The following is a 13,639-nucleotide window of genomic DNA, read 5'->3' on the forward strand; positions in this document are numbered from 1 at the left end:
TTACTTTTAGATTTAGACGTTTCTTATTAGCACTTTAGAAATATTATTTACTTTTTCATATACATTTTATTCGAAAATTTCGTAGTTAATTATTGAACTTACAGTGAACAACTTCCTAAGACAATTTTTAATGTTTTTCTTCCGTGTTTCTTAATTTTCAGAATATTTTAACTTATGCACTCCAGTAATCGGTAGCGAAATTAAAATTAATATTTCTTGATAGTTAAATTAATATTTCTTGATTAAATTTACATTTCCTGATTCTTTGCGGTCGGAATTCTTTGCCTAGCAATGTTGAGGCGACTAATTTTTCTTGTAAATTTTTAATTAAAGATAAAATTTAATGAAATAAAAATTTAATTAAATTTACTTTATATAATTTTCAAGGATAAAATTTACACATATTTTACATTGACTTATTATCAGTTATTTTCAATGACTGAAACGTTTCAAGTACAATTTTTTGTATTTATATGGCAAACTGTTTGGAATAAGAAAATGTAAAATTTTTATGCATCATTTTAAATACTTTAGAAATATATGATTTTGAATATCAATCATAACTAAATTTTAAAATCCGGGTTTGCTTCGTTTTATGATTATTTTTTTAATTAAAGTAACCATAAAGAATATTTTTTTAATAAATTGAAAGTATTTTGTGCTTCTACGCATTAAACTATTGAAAAAAGTTATCTTGAAAGAAGGCATATTAATTTCCATATTTTACGTTTTAAATCAAACAAAAGTATCTTTTTGTTTTAATAATTTTACAAATCTTATAGTTTTTCTTCATCTGTAATTAACTGTAGTTTTAGTTTCACAGTTCATAATAATAAACAAAGATATACTGTGAATTAGCTAAATCAATGAAAGCAGTGTTGTTAGGTAAATGTACAATTCAGTTTATCCACGGACACCATTAATAAATAACAAATGTACTAATTGCTTGTCTGATTTCTTTACCTCAAGGTTAAACATTTTCTTCATCTTTCACTTCACAGGGAGGAAAAAAGGCTTCTCTATCTCTTTTTCCAGCCATAAAATCTCTACTACAATGTTCATTATTGAATCTGCATGAAACAAAAGGAACAAAATGTTGCATTAAGTTTATGACTTCATGGAGTTAACCATTTTTTATATGGGATATGCGTTGTTTTTAATATTCATGTAAAGCTTAATTAGCATGTTGGTTGCCATTCATACTATATATTTATACTTGTATATATTCGAATCACATGCTTTCTTTGAGTGCTCGATTGCTTAAAAAAAAACTTTTTTTTTTCATTTTATTATTGCAACATGATAATTTTTATATAAAGTGTAGTAGTGATGGTGCGTAAGTGATGTAGTAGTGATTATATTATTTTTATATAAAGTGTAGTAGTGATGGTATATAAGAGGACTACATATAGTCCTTATTCGTTTTGTATATTGTCCATATTTAATAGTCTTTATTATATTACATATTATAATAATATACCTATACATTATAGTAACTATATATTATAGTAATATTTACGATGTCGCATTGATCCTGTGATACAATCATTTTCTCCTTGATCGTTCCTTTTGCAATAAACTTCGAATGATTCAATTTCATCATAGAAGGGAAATGTTTTAAGGAAGGGGAATAGCGTAGGATTTTGGTACGAAAAATATGAACTGAATTTTGTGCTCTAATTTTCCATTAAATTGGATCAAAAGCTTTGGGAAATCCACTTGTTATTGAAAACTAATACATATAAAAGGAGAAGATAGTAGTTTATCTAAATTGTTTTGAATTTCTTTTAAATGAATGTCAAATGCTTCTGCGATTAATATATTACTAAGTGTAATGGTTAAGAATTGCTATAAAATTATAGCTCACAGAAAATGTAGAATTATAAAGCAATCAGATAATTATGAATTTTCTCATATGTAATTGAATTTTCTCAGAATTCTTGAATCTTTTTTTTTAGTATTGAGTCATCTATGACTGTTTCACTAATAATGACCTAGCTAACTACAGTGTTATCAAACGAGTCTTACAAAAATGCATGATATTATGATGTTTAAAATAATTTAAACAATATAGATAATGAATATCTGGTTACATCTTTGTGTAACGTCTTTCTGGTTTGTATATAAAATATTTGCGTTATATTTATTTTATTGACAAATGTTTAGAAAGCAGACGTAAAAATCTGATTGACTTAGGTCTTTACATTTATGACTTAAATGAATGTAGGTTTTTATACCGAAAATAGTGCAAGTTTCATAACTCCATACAATTAAATATAATGTGAATTTCTCGCATATGTATGAATTTGCACTTTCAACGACACACACGTAATTTGAGTTTTTGATTTTCTATCTCCAATCCAGCATCAAAGAACAAATAAATTCAGATTCAAAATTTCTAATTTTTCTACAATATTCATTTATTAACAATTATGTATAGAGTTTGAGCTTAATTGCAAGAGAGAAGACAAGAAATGTTACCCTTTTGTTTGCTCGCTTACCTGCTGTAAAAATATCTGTAAGTGGCATTCGAGGGTAATTTGATATTTTTACTTAACATTAATATAATACATCTTAAACAAAATCAAGTAATGTGATATACATTATAGAAGATATAATTTTACCAGATTATTACAATATATTTTTTAAAAAATATTGGTGTAAATAACTTATATTTCTTTCATGTTTTTATTTATTTATTTTGTATCAAATTACCAAACAAACTGCGTACTCTTGACCTATCTTACTATAAAAGTTGTGGTTACTAGACTAATCATCCAAAAAATTTTAAAAATCATTTAAAATATGAAAAAGTTAGACAGAAGGCAGGCAGCTGAAGAGCATTCGATATTACCGTTTGAAAATTAAAGAAAATATATATCTTTTCTCATTTTAGATTTTTTCTTTTTTTTACACGAACCAACCTTTTCACGTATAAAATAAATAAAGCTTTGGAAGCTGCAGATCTTAGTAAGTTCAATCTCAGTGCAGATTTCAAAAGTTCTCTTGATGCCCTTCAAGTTCCACAACAAACATAAAAATTCCTGTCAAAGGCATTTCTCGTGAATAAAAAATGCATTTTTATTTTAACTAAATGCGTTTACTTTTTGTTTATTTGCATTTTTTCTATTGATTTGTTCTTAAATGTTAATGTTTTTTAAAGAAATCGAAAGTTGATTAAAGAAATCGATATATTCATGTGCTGAGAAATTCTTTCCCTATGCTATTCACATACTCATATGGTTTTTTTATACTGAATTAAGTACTGAATATATACTGAAATAGGTTTTTTTTGCATTCATATATTGAAACGTCCTCGTGCTATTCATATATTAACTTGCTAGTTTTGAAAGACTTTTTTAAACTTTTTCTCTATATTAATTTCCAAACTTAAGCTGAAACTTCGTTTGTAACATTAAACCACCAACGTTTTATAAAAGAAGACTAACATCATAAGTCATCTATTTTATGAAGCATTATAGAGATTATTTGTTGAATTACATAATCACCTTATATATTAATACTTATTTCTCAGATCAATTTATATCCAAAATTGCATCCTGAAAAGTTCGTTTAAAATAGCCTGCGCTACTTTCAGATTTTGCAGTGCGTCAGGAAATAATATTTTGACTCTATATTTTAATCAAAAGTTGCCATTCTTAATATTATACTAATTTTATTCAACGCACTGCTTTATAATCCCCTCTTTCTGCGATTTTTAAGTAATTATCAAAATTTATAGGTGTTATTGAATAATGAAAAATATTTATGGCACCCTTATAAAATTTATCGTAGGTATTTCAGCCTTGTTCAAAATTTGTAGCTTAAGAATAAACAATAATTTTACTTTCATTCATTTCGTTGAAAGGTGATACCATGTCAAAACTTTGCAAACAATGCACCATCTATTAATGCAGTTATAAAAATTAGTTAAAAAACAATAAATACTTCATTATATATATACATTTAAAAAATTAGGAGAGCGAGAAAACTGTAAACATAGAAGAAATTTCCGCCTAAGTTAGAACTAATATTTAATATTGTTTCAAAAATATTTGCGATTAAGCTTTACGTCGAAACCGCTAAGCATATTGTGAGAATATATTTTGGTAACAAAAGACCGATGTTTATAGTGTTACCCATTACAGAAAGACATGGAACTCTCTAAATACCATTCATATTTATCAAATTAAAGATCCGCACCATTTTATATATAACAAATGAAAAACTGCTTTTAAGAATTTTTAACATTAAATTTACATTATTGACATATAATAAATTATTTTTAAAATGATGTTATATATATCAGTACTGATCAAAATTGAAATGACTAGGGATTTAAAAGCAAATCTCTTACTCAATTTTCAAATTTTCTTCCTTTTAAATATGCAGAGATACGTAATAAAGTACCGTATTGTCTCAAAACATAATGGTGTCATATATAAACAAGTTTTGTCTTATAAAAATGTTTCAAAAAGACCAAAGGGGCTTGCATATAAGATGTGCCCACGTATATAAATTTGATACATCAAAGTAAGTTACAAGAAAAGCCATTAAAAGTCTAATCTTATTATTTGAGATAAAATTAAGTAGATATATCTCCCATTGCTTTACGAGTTAAAAAAAAGAAAGAAGTACTCAGCTAGGATAAATGACTTAGAAGGGAATTACACATGAAAAAAATAACATGAAAGACAGTGTTATTTAAACCTAAATGAATTAATATGTGTTATATTCTGTCCTGATAAATATTTTATGTAGGTTTGCAGTAATTAAGTCTTTTAATTACGTTTGTTTAATTAGGTTTTCGTTACATCGTGAATTTGACCATTTAAGGTAATGTGTATCCCTTCAGGTAACAGGGAGTGCGAAAAAATGGGCAACTGTAACTATTTCATAAAAAAAAATTATCAATACGAAAATCTATTGCACATGGTATTGTTATTACGCAGTGTTATTACGCACGGTGTTCGAAAAAAATGTCCCTGAAAAAATTATACTGGAAAAAGTGTTCCAGTAAACATGTTTCAAGAAAAAATTAAATATTTCTGGGAACTGTATGTCTATTTTCTTATTTTTCCAAAATTTATAGCAAATTATTTAGTATCATATCATAAATATCACCGCAAGTTTATATAACTTTTATAATAAATTAACATTATTTAGCTTTTACATAAGAAAGTTGCATTAAATTTAATAAACTCTGTTATACAGATGTACTAAATGTAAAATATTCTATAAAAGAGAGTTAAATTTAATAGAATCAATCATGCGATTGTGTTATGTGGATAATCAGATATACATTTAAACTAGCTTTTTGAAAAATTGTGCAATATGTATATCAATGTAGAGGTTATGTCGATTATTTTTTAACCGTTTTCGTCGTAAAAGCCAAATAATATTCCTAATTCATTAAAGCCAAATAATATTCCCAATTCGTAAAGCCGTATATCATACTCCTAATTAATAATAATTCGTAAAATCATATTCCCAGTTCGTAAAGCCGTAGATGCTGTTTCAAGGCCGTAGATGTTAGATATATCATCATTTATTCTTTAAGGGACTGTGTACAATTCTAAATTTCATTTTGTATAAATTAATTTTTTAAAGATTACATTTTAATTTATAATTAAGATTACATTTTAATTTAGAATTACTGAGTCCTGTTATTATGTAGATTTAATCGTACAGAAACATACGTTGTGAACACGAGAAACGCAAAGAAAGACAGTCGTGTGGGCGTTTGTTGAGCAGTCGGAAGCTTAAATACATTAAATCGTAAAAGCAAATTTTATAATGCTTGTGTGTAAAGAACGGAAAACAAATTTTTAAAGTTCTTTTGACAGATTAAAACATGTTTCAGGAAAATCTGTATATTTCTATTATTGGTCTTAAGAAGTATTTAATAATAAAGAAAAAAATGCATATTGCACAGTTCTGAAAACACACTGCTTAAAATTTATATAATTAAAAAAAAATTATTTAATTCTGGAAAATCTTGTTCCTCAGATTCTAAATATTTTCCATTCTCAGCTACAAAGTCTAAATTTATGTTTTTATCATACGTTTAATCGGGAAGTTTCACCTCCTTAATCGAACTATATGAATATGTCTTTTTTTTGGAAAAAGATTAAAATGTTGTATTAGTAATTATTTGTAATGCTGAAGTTTGGCCCCCCAAAAAAAAAGGAAAACGAAAAAAATGTCAGTTAAATCTATACTTTAATATAATTCATTGATGAAATTATATATTAATTAAATAAATCTGTATGTATAAATACAAAGGGCTTTATAAAAACAAACAAAGAAGGGTGATCTAAACATGTTTGGTAAACTCTAAACTAAACTTTTCTGGGTTCACTTTTTAAACTGCATGGTAGCTCTAAAACAAACAAGTACTAAGATAAAAAATGCTATTTCTGTCTGTACGTGAAGCATCATCAGTATTGACCGCAATTTTCAGCTGTCTTTTATTAACCAAACTGCCTTAAGCGTCGAGAGGGAACAGATCCTCAGGAGTTAAGCTTGATCGAAACACCCGCCCCCACGGTTGACTCTCCCCAATAGTAAAATTAGCTGTAACTCGTGCCTCCTCCCCCAGAGTTCAGCCGCTTAGCTTCTTTTTCAGCTCAATACTTAGAACTAAAGCTTCTAGCGTTAGTTTTCCGAAAAGTTCTAATTGCTTTCGTCTTGCATACAGATTGCTACAGTTTCCAGCCAAACCCTGATTCTCACTTCTCTTTCGAACCAAATATATACTACTATAGATGAAAGAAAAATTTCATTTTGTGAATAAAATAACTGAATATAAAATGCGAAACTAAATCATTTATTAAAAAATGAACTTTTGTAAAAAACTCATAAATCAATATTCTGAAAATTTTAAGTGCGGTGAAATATAGCATTTAATTCTCTCCCTTAACCTTTTCAGTCCCAATGGGTTATATAAGTCCCAGTAGATGTTTAAAGAAGCCTAGAGGGAATTACACGCATCAATTTACTACATAGTTAATGTCCCACTGGTAGTAGGCATCATTTCTAACATCCCCACTACAAAATTGTCGTGCGCTTTTCTTATAGAGGCTTAGTGACAGACTGTCAGTTTCTGCCAATGTCATTTGTGTCATTACCAAAAATACATTAAAAAAAATCAAGTCAGTTGAAACAAACAAATAAATTGGGACTGAAAGGGTTAAACGATTTAAGATGTTTTTGAAATTTTCAGTATTTAGTTCTTCAGATTTCAAGCATCAAAATCATTTCCTTCAAACGCATTTGTTAAATGTATTTAACTCCTCAAAAAGAGTATTTTTCCTTTCATTTAAAGATTTTATATTTTGGCAACTTGTACATCCTTGTTTTTGGGTGTGCGGAAAAAATGTCACCCGGAGAAAAAGGGAAACGGAAAGAATGTCCCCAGAAAATAAGGAACGGAAAAAATGTCACTCGGAAAATAAGGAACGGAAAAAAAGGAACTCTAAAATCTCGCCAAATAATGTCGCCGATTGGAGATGGGGAAACCTGCCAAACGGGCAGGGTTATAGCGGGCTCTCTTGAGGGAGGTTTTAAGTGTAAGATGTTGAGCTGGCTGCAGCTGAGCAAGGTCATTTCGATAGCAGGTTTTTCCAACTTGCCCGCGGGAAAATCGTATGTTCTCCCCCGTGGTTTGCTTCACCCGTTTCCTTAAGGAAACCGACCTACGTCACCCGGAAGGAAAGAATTCAAGGGGAGCAAATGTTTTTCCTCTGTTAAATAATGATTGCCGGTCTTTAAACTAAATTTCATCCTAAATTAAAAACTAAATTAATTGAACTAAATTAATTAACTTTAAACTAAATTGTTAAACTAAATTAATTAGGAAAAAAATTTAGTCTATTATTATCGCAAACCGTAACTTGAAATTGCATCTACAACTGTTTCTTATACCAAAGCTCAGGATGAATTAGTTTTCTGTTGTGCGTCAATAAACGTTTCACTAAACCGCAGCTTAAGGCTATAACTACATGCGGTGCGAGGAGAGTAATTACTAAAGACCTGACAATGACCGAAGCTGGACAACCCGCCTTTCCCCTGGCATCCATCGCACAACCCTCTATTTTTAACCTTAACGAAGAAACCATGGAGGTAGGCTCCATGGAAGAAACAAACAGCCAACACATCTTGCTTCTACTCGCACATGTTTCCGGTCATCCGAAGTTACGGTTGTTGAGATAAAACTTTTATCACCTTGCTTGGCGATCTTTCTAAACATGCCTTATATTTCCCATTGGAAACGAAGGGTGACATTTTTTCCTTTCCTTATTTTCCGGAGACATTCTTTCCGTTTCCATTTTTTCCGGGTGACATTTTTTCCTACAACCTTGTTTTTGATATTCTGCACTATATCACACGCAAAATTATAAATTTTTGCCAATAAAAAATTCATAGATTCGTGAGTCTATTTGAATTAATTGTCTTCTTATATCCAAAAGCTGTTTAATATGAAGACGTATATTAATAGAATTTTATAATATATTTTCAGTGGGAAATATGCACTAACAAATAACAAGCATTAAAATAATTGAGTCACAGGATCAGTAAAGAAACCATGGTTATTACCAAAATAAATAAGGACAATGTACAATGTAATAAAGACTACAAAAATGAATGAGTACAATATTTAAAATAAATAAGGACTACAGTGTCTCAAAAAAGTGATGGGACACTTGTGCTTTACAAAAGGAAACTGCAATAAAATAAATTTAAAAAACATGTAAACTTTTTGGTGGGTGTGTTTCATACTTAAATTTAGTAACAATTATTACATAACATACATTTTCTCAAAATATTAAAATATTAATTTAATAAAAATAAAATTGTTTAGAACGGAGCAGAAAATGGCTCACTTAAGTGATGGGGCACTACGTACTATGCAACAAAAATCGTCTGAAGTAAGCAATAAAAATATCTTTTGGGGTATTTATTTTTACTCAAAAGCAATTGCCAATAATTTATAAAATCGTCTGCAGTATTTCTCTCCAGTTTGTTTTGGAATTTTTGTGTTTTTTAGCTCTGTGCAGCCATGAATGCTAAACGAAAAGAAACTTTGCCTGGAATTCGAAAATTAGTTATTAATTTGCATATTGAACGTGGAAAATCTATTAGAGAAACTACTTAAACAGTTAACTTCAGTCATTCAACAGTTTTCAATATCATTAAACGATATAAAAAGAATCATATGATTCAGGATAAAAGACCTGGCCGACCATCAAAGCTATCCAATGGAATAAAGCGAATTATCGTTCGAAATATTTAAAAAAATCCAAGAATGAGTGCTCCTAAAGTTGCAGCTGATTTAAAAGCATTATATAGAGTAATTGTTAATTCTGAGACTATTAGAAGAGTAATTCGATCTACTGGATATCACGGTAAAGCAGCCAGGAAAAAATTCTTCGTAAGTGAAAAGAATAGAAAACTCCGACAGGCTTTCGCAAAATCCGGTATAAATAAGAATTCTGATTACTGGAATGAAGTTATATTTGCTGATGAGAGTAAATTTAATATATTTGGTTCTGACGGTAGAATCTTGGTATGGAGAAAACTCAGGGAAGAATTTCGCAAACAGAACTTGGTGCCAACAGTAAAACGTGGTGGAGGAGGAGTTATGGTATGGGGGTGTATGTCGTCCGCTGGAGTTGGTAATCTTGTTTTTATTGACAGTATAATGGATCAGTACAAGTATATTGACATTTTAAATCAAAATTTGAAATCTTCAGCACGAAAATTGAACCTTCATAACTATTTTAAATTCTACCAGGACAATGACCCCAAGCACAGTGCTCTGAACGTTAGACTCTGGCTGCTGTATAACTGTCCTGAAATAATAAAAACACCTCCACAATCTCCACAATTAAATCCCATAGAGAATATTTGGCAAGAATTGGAATCAAGAATTCGCAAACACATCATTTCTTCAAAACAACAATTAAAATCGGTGCTTCAAGAAGAATGGGGTAAAATCACTCCAGAAATCACAAAAAAAATTAGTCGAATCCATCCCAAGAAGATTTAATCATGTTTTAAAAGTAAAAGGAAATCCAACAAAATGTTAAAACCTTTTAAAAAGTAAAATTTTTGGATAAATATTTGATGGAAAAGTAAGTGTCCCATCACTTAAGTGAGCCATTTTCTGCTCCGTTCTAAACAATTTTATTTTTATTAAATTAATATTTTAATATTTTGAGAAAATGTATGTTATGTAACAATTGTTACTAAATTTAAGTATGAAACACACCCACAAAAAATTTTACATGTTTTTTTAATTTATTTTATTGCAGTTTCCTTTTGTAAAGCACAAGTGTCCCATCACTTTTTTGAGACACTGTATATATAACTTCTCACACTCCCACACCATCGCCACTATATAAAAATTAAACATGTTGTAACAATTAAATGAACAAGAAAGAGGGAGTCTGAGCAAACTAGTGCTCCAAAAAAAGCATGTGATTCGAGTATATACAAGTATTAATATATAGTATGAATCACAACAAACATACTTAATTAACATTACTTAATTAACTAATACATCCCTTTTTTACGGGTGACATTTTTTCCGCATATCATTAATGAGAACGCATATCAAAGTATAAGAAATGGTTTAGACTCCATGAAGTATAAAGATGAAAAAGATATTCCTGTTTGATTTAAAACGTAAACTATGGAAAACATGCCTTCTTTAAAAATATCTTTTCTCAAAATGTGTTAGATATTTTTAGTTGAATGCGTAGAACACTAAAGAATTTCATTTTATTGAAAAAATATTCTTTCTGATTATTTTAATTAAAAAATAATCATGCACGAAGCGAACTCGGATTTTAAAATTTAATTATGGTTGATATTCAAAATCATATGTTTATGAAACATTTAAAATAATACATAAAAAGTTACATTTTCTTATTCCAAATAATTTGTCATTTAAGTACAAAAAAAATTGTACTTGAAACGCTTCAATCACTGAAAATAAAAGTCAATGTAAAATACGTGCAGTTTTTATCCTTCAATAAAATTTAAGAAAAATTTGATTTTGTTTTTATTTCGTTAAATTTTATCTTTAATTAAATATTTACAAGAAAAAATAGTCGCTTGAAAGTTATTAGGCAAAGAATTCCGACGTCAAAGAATCGCCACAAAATAGAATCTCACTCAGAAATATTAATTTTAATTTCGCCAGAGATTTCTGGAATGCATAAATTAAAATATTCTGAAAATTAAGAAAAACATTAAAAATTGTCTTAAGTTGGTCACTGTAAGTGCAATAAGTAACTACGAAATTTTCGAATAAAATGTATATGAAAAATTAAATAAAATACTTTTAAGTGCTTAATAGGAAATATCTAAATATAATTTTTTAAACCATTTTTTTACCAATGACGGTAAAAAAAAGGTTTAAAAAATTAGATTATAAATGAAAATATAAATATAAATCGATAAATTGACTTCGGCTTGGCCACTACTAAGAAGTGATGGTCACTTTATTATGGAGGCACCAAATAGGTGGGCCACATTTAACTCCTATGAAGGGACGGACAGGTACAACCATGCCTTCTCCGAGATTCGATCCCGGGGCCTTTGGTATGCCAGGCCGGCTCCCCATACCGTCTGGACGGCCTACACTGGTGTGCAAAAATTAAGGACGAAGTCGAAAAATTAGCATATCAGCTGAACGAAGAGGCAGAGCGGAAAGAAAGACCAATCAGGAGATTAAGTAAGGTGATGTACGGTAGCACATGCGCAGATATGAAGGTAGACGTAATGGGGGAGTGTCTCAGTAGTATAAAGCATGTTGTCGCTGTAAGATCAGTATTTCTGGCAAAGAGAGTGCACGCCGTATAGCAGTTAAAATCACACCGAGTTGCTGCCTCAGCGAGAAATGGCGAATAATCAATCTGTTAGACGACATCTGGATGCTTTTACCCGAGGTCGAATCATTGGGAAGTTGGAGGAAGGCCGCAGTGTGACAAGTGTGGCTGCAGAGTTCGAAATTGCTCACAGCATCGTTTCACGACTTTGGAGACAATTTCAAACTACAGGAACAGCTATCCGGGGGTTTAGTAGTGGTCGTCCACGAGGAACCACACCGGTATATTGCCTTACAGGCCAGAAGAAACAGGCGGCAGACAGCGGGAGAAATCGCTAGACACACGACACAGGCGACTGGACGACCGATATCGCTTTTTACCGTGGCCAGAAGACTGCACGGTGATGGTCTGTTTGCACACGCCCTGTACGGTGTGTACCTCTCTCGCCTGCCCATCGGAGAAGGCGTTCTCTGTGGTGACGGGAACACCGGAATTGGAGAGACAATGAATGGGGACGAGTACTCTTTACAGATGAGAGCAGATTCAGTTTGAGTAGCGATTCTCATCGCATACTCATCTGGAGACAGCGAGGAAGCCGCAATCATCCCTCGAACATCATTGAAAGGGACAGGTATGGAGGTGGCGGTGTTCTCGTTTGGGGAGGCATCATGCTTGGTAGTCGTACAGACCTTCACATCTTCGACACAGATTCAGTCAACGGGACCCGTTATTGTAACGAGATTCTTCTTCCATATGTGCGTCTTTTTAGAGGCGCTATGGGTCCGCAGTTCCTCTTCATGGACGACAATGCACCATGTCATCACACAGTAGCTGCCGAACAGCTCTTAGAGAGTGAGGATATTGAACGTATGGATTGGCCGGCACGATCTCTGGATCTCAATCCCATCGAGCATGTATGGGATTTTCTAGGCAGACGCCTGGCAGCTCGTACCTTACCACCAGTAACGATTCCGGAGCTTCGATTGGCGCTGCAAGACGAATGGGCAGCAATGCCTCAACAACTCATTGACACCCTCATTCTCAGCATGGGCAGACTCTGTGAAACCTGCCTAGCAGTCAGGGGAGATCATATCCCCTATTAAAGACCGGATGTTTCTTGCTGGACACCCATCACAGGGATGTTTCGGCCTTCAGTCGCATTGCGCTCCATGCTACTTTTTCAATAAAGCTTCTTTTTATCCCTCTGATTTCTCTTTTAGTAAGTGTTGCTTGCATTACACATGTCCTTACGTATTGGGGATCTTACGGTATTAAATGTGTTGATTTGGAAAGCTTTTGTACAAAGTTATATTGAAAAAAACCGTCTCGTCTTTAATTTTTGCACACCAGTGTAAATCTAAAGGTAAATACTTTTAAAAAAATCCTTATTTTATCCCCTTTCTGAAATGTTCAGAGAAAGTTAAGTACTATTTAAAGTATTTCGCTAATTCCTAATAATTCTCTAATTTAAAATGAACCGAATAGAGCATTAATTATAAATTCACTTACAGTTTTCGATTTAAAAGATGCCTCAGAAGCAAAAAATCATGTCATATTTAAGAAAGTATTTTAGGAAGAAGCTCTATAAATAGAAAAGAAATAATGCATAATTTTAATATTAATAATACAATAAACGTTGTCTTAATTTTTGTACCTTAACCGAATCAAATCGAATTATCTTAATTTTTGTACCTTAACCGAATCAAATCGAATTATCTTAATTTTTGTACCTTAACCGAATAAAATCGAATAACCTTAATTTTTTTTTCTAATGTAATTAACGAAAACTTGTGAAAATATTT

The sequence above is a fragment of the Stegodyphus dumicola genome, chromosome 3 (assembly GCF_044657685.1).
Source record: "Stegodyphus dumicola isolate Sdum_Otavi_A_Nest chromosome 3, ASM4465768v1".
In the NCBI taxonomy this organism is placed as follows: Eukaryota; Metazoa; Arthropoda; class Arachnida; order Araneae; family Eresidae; genus Stegodyphus; species Stegodyphus dumicola.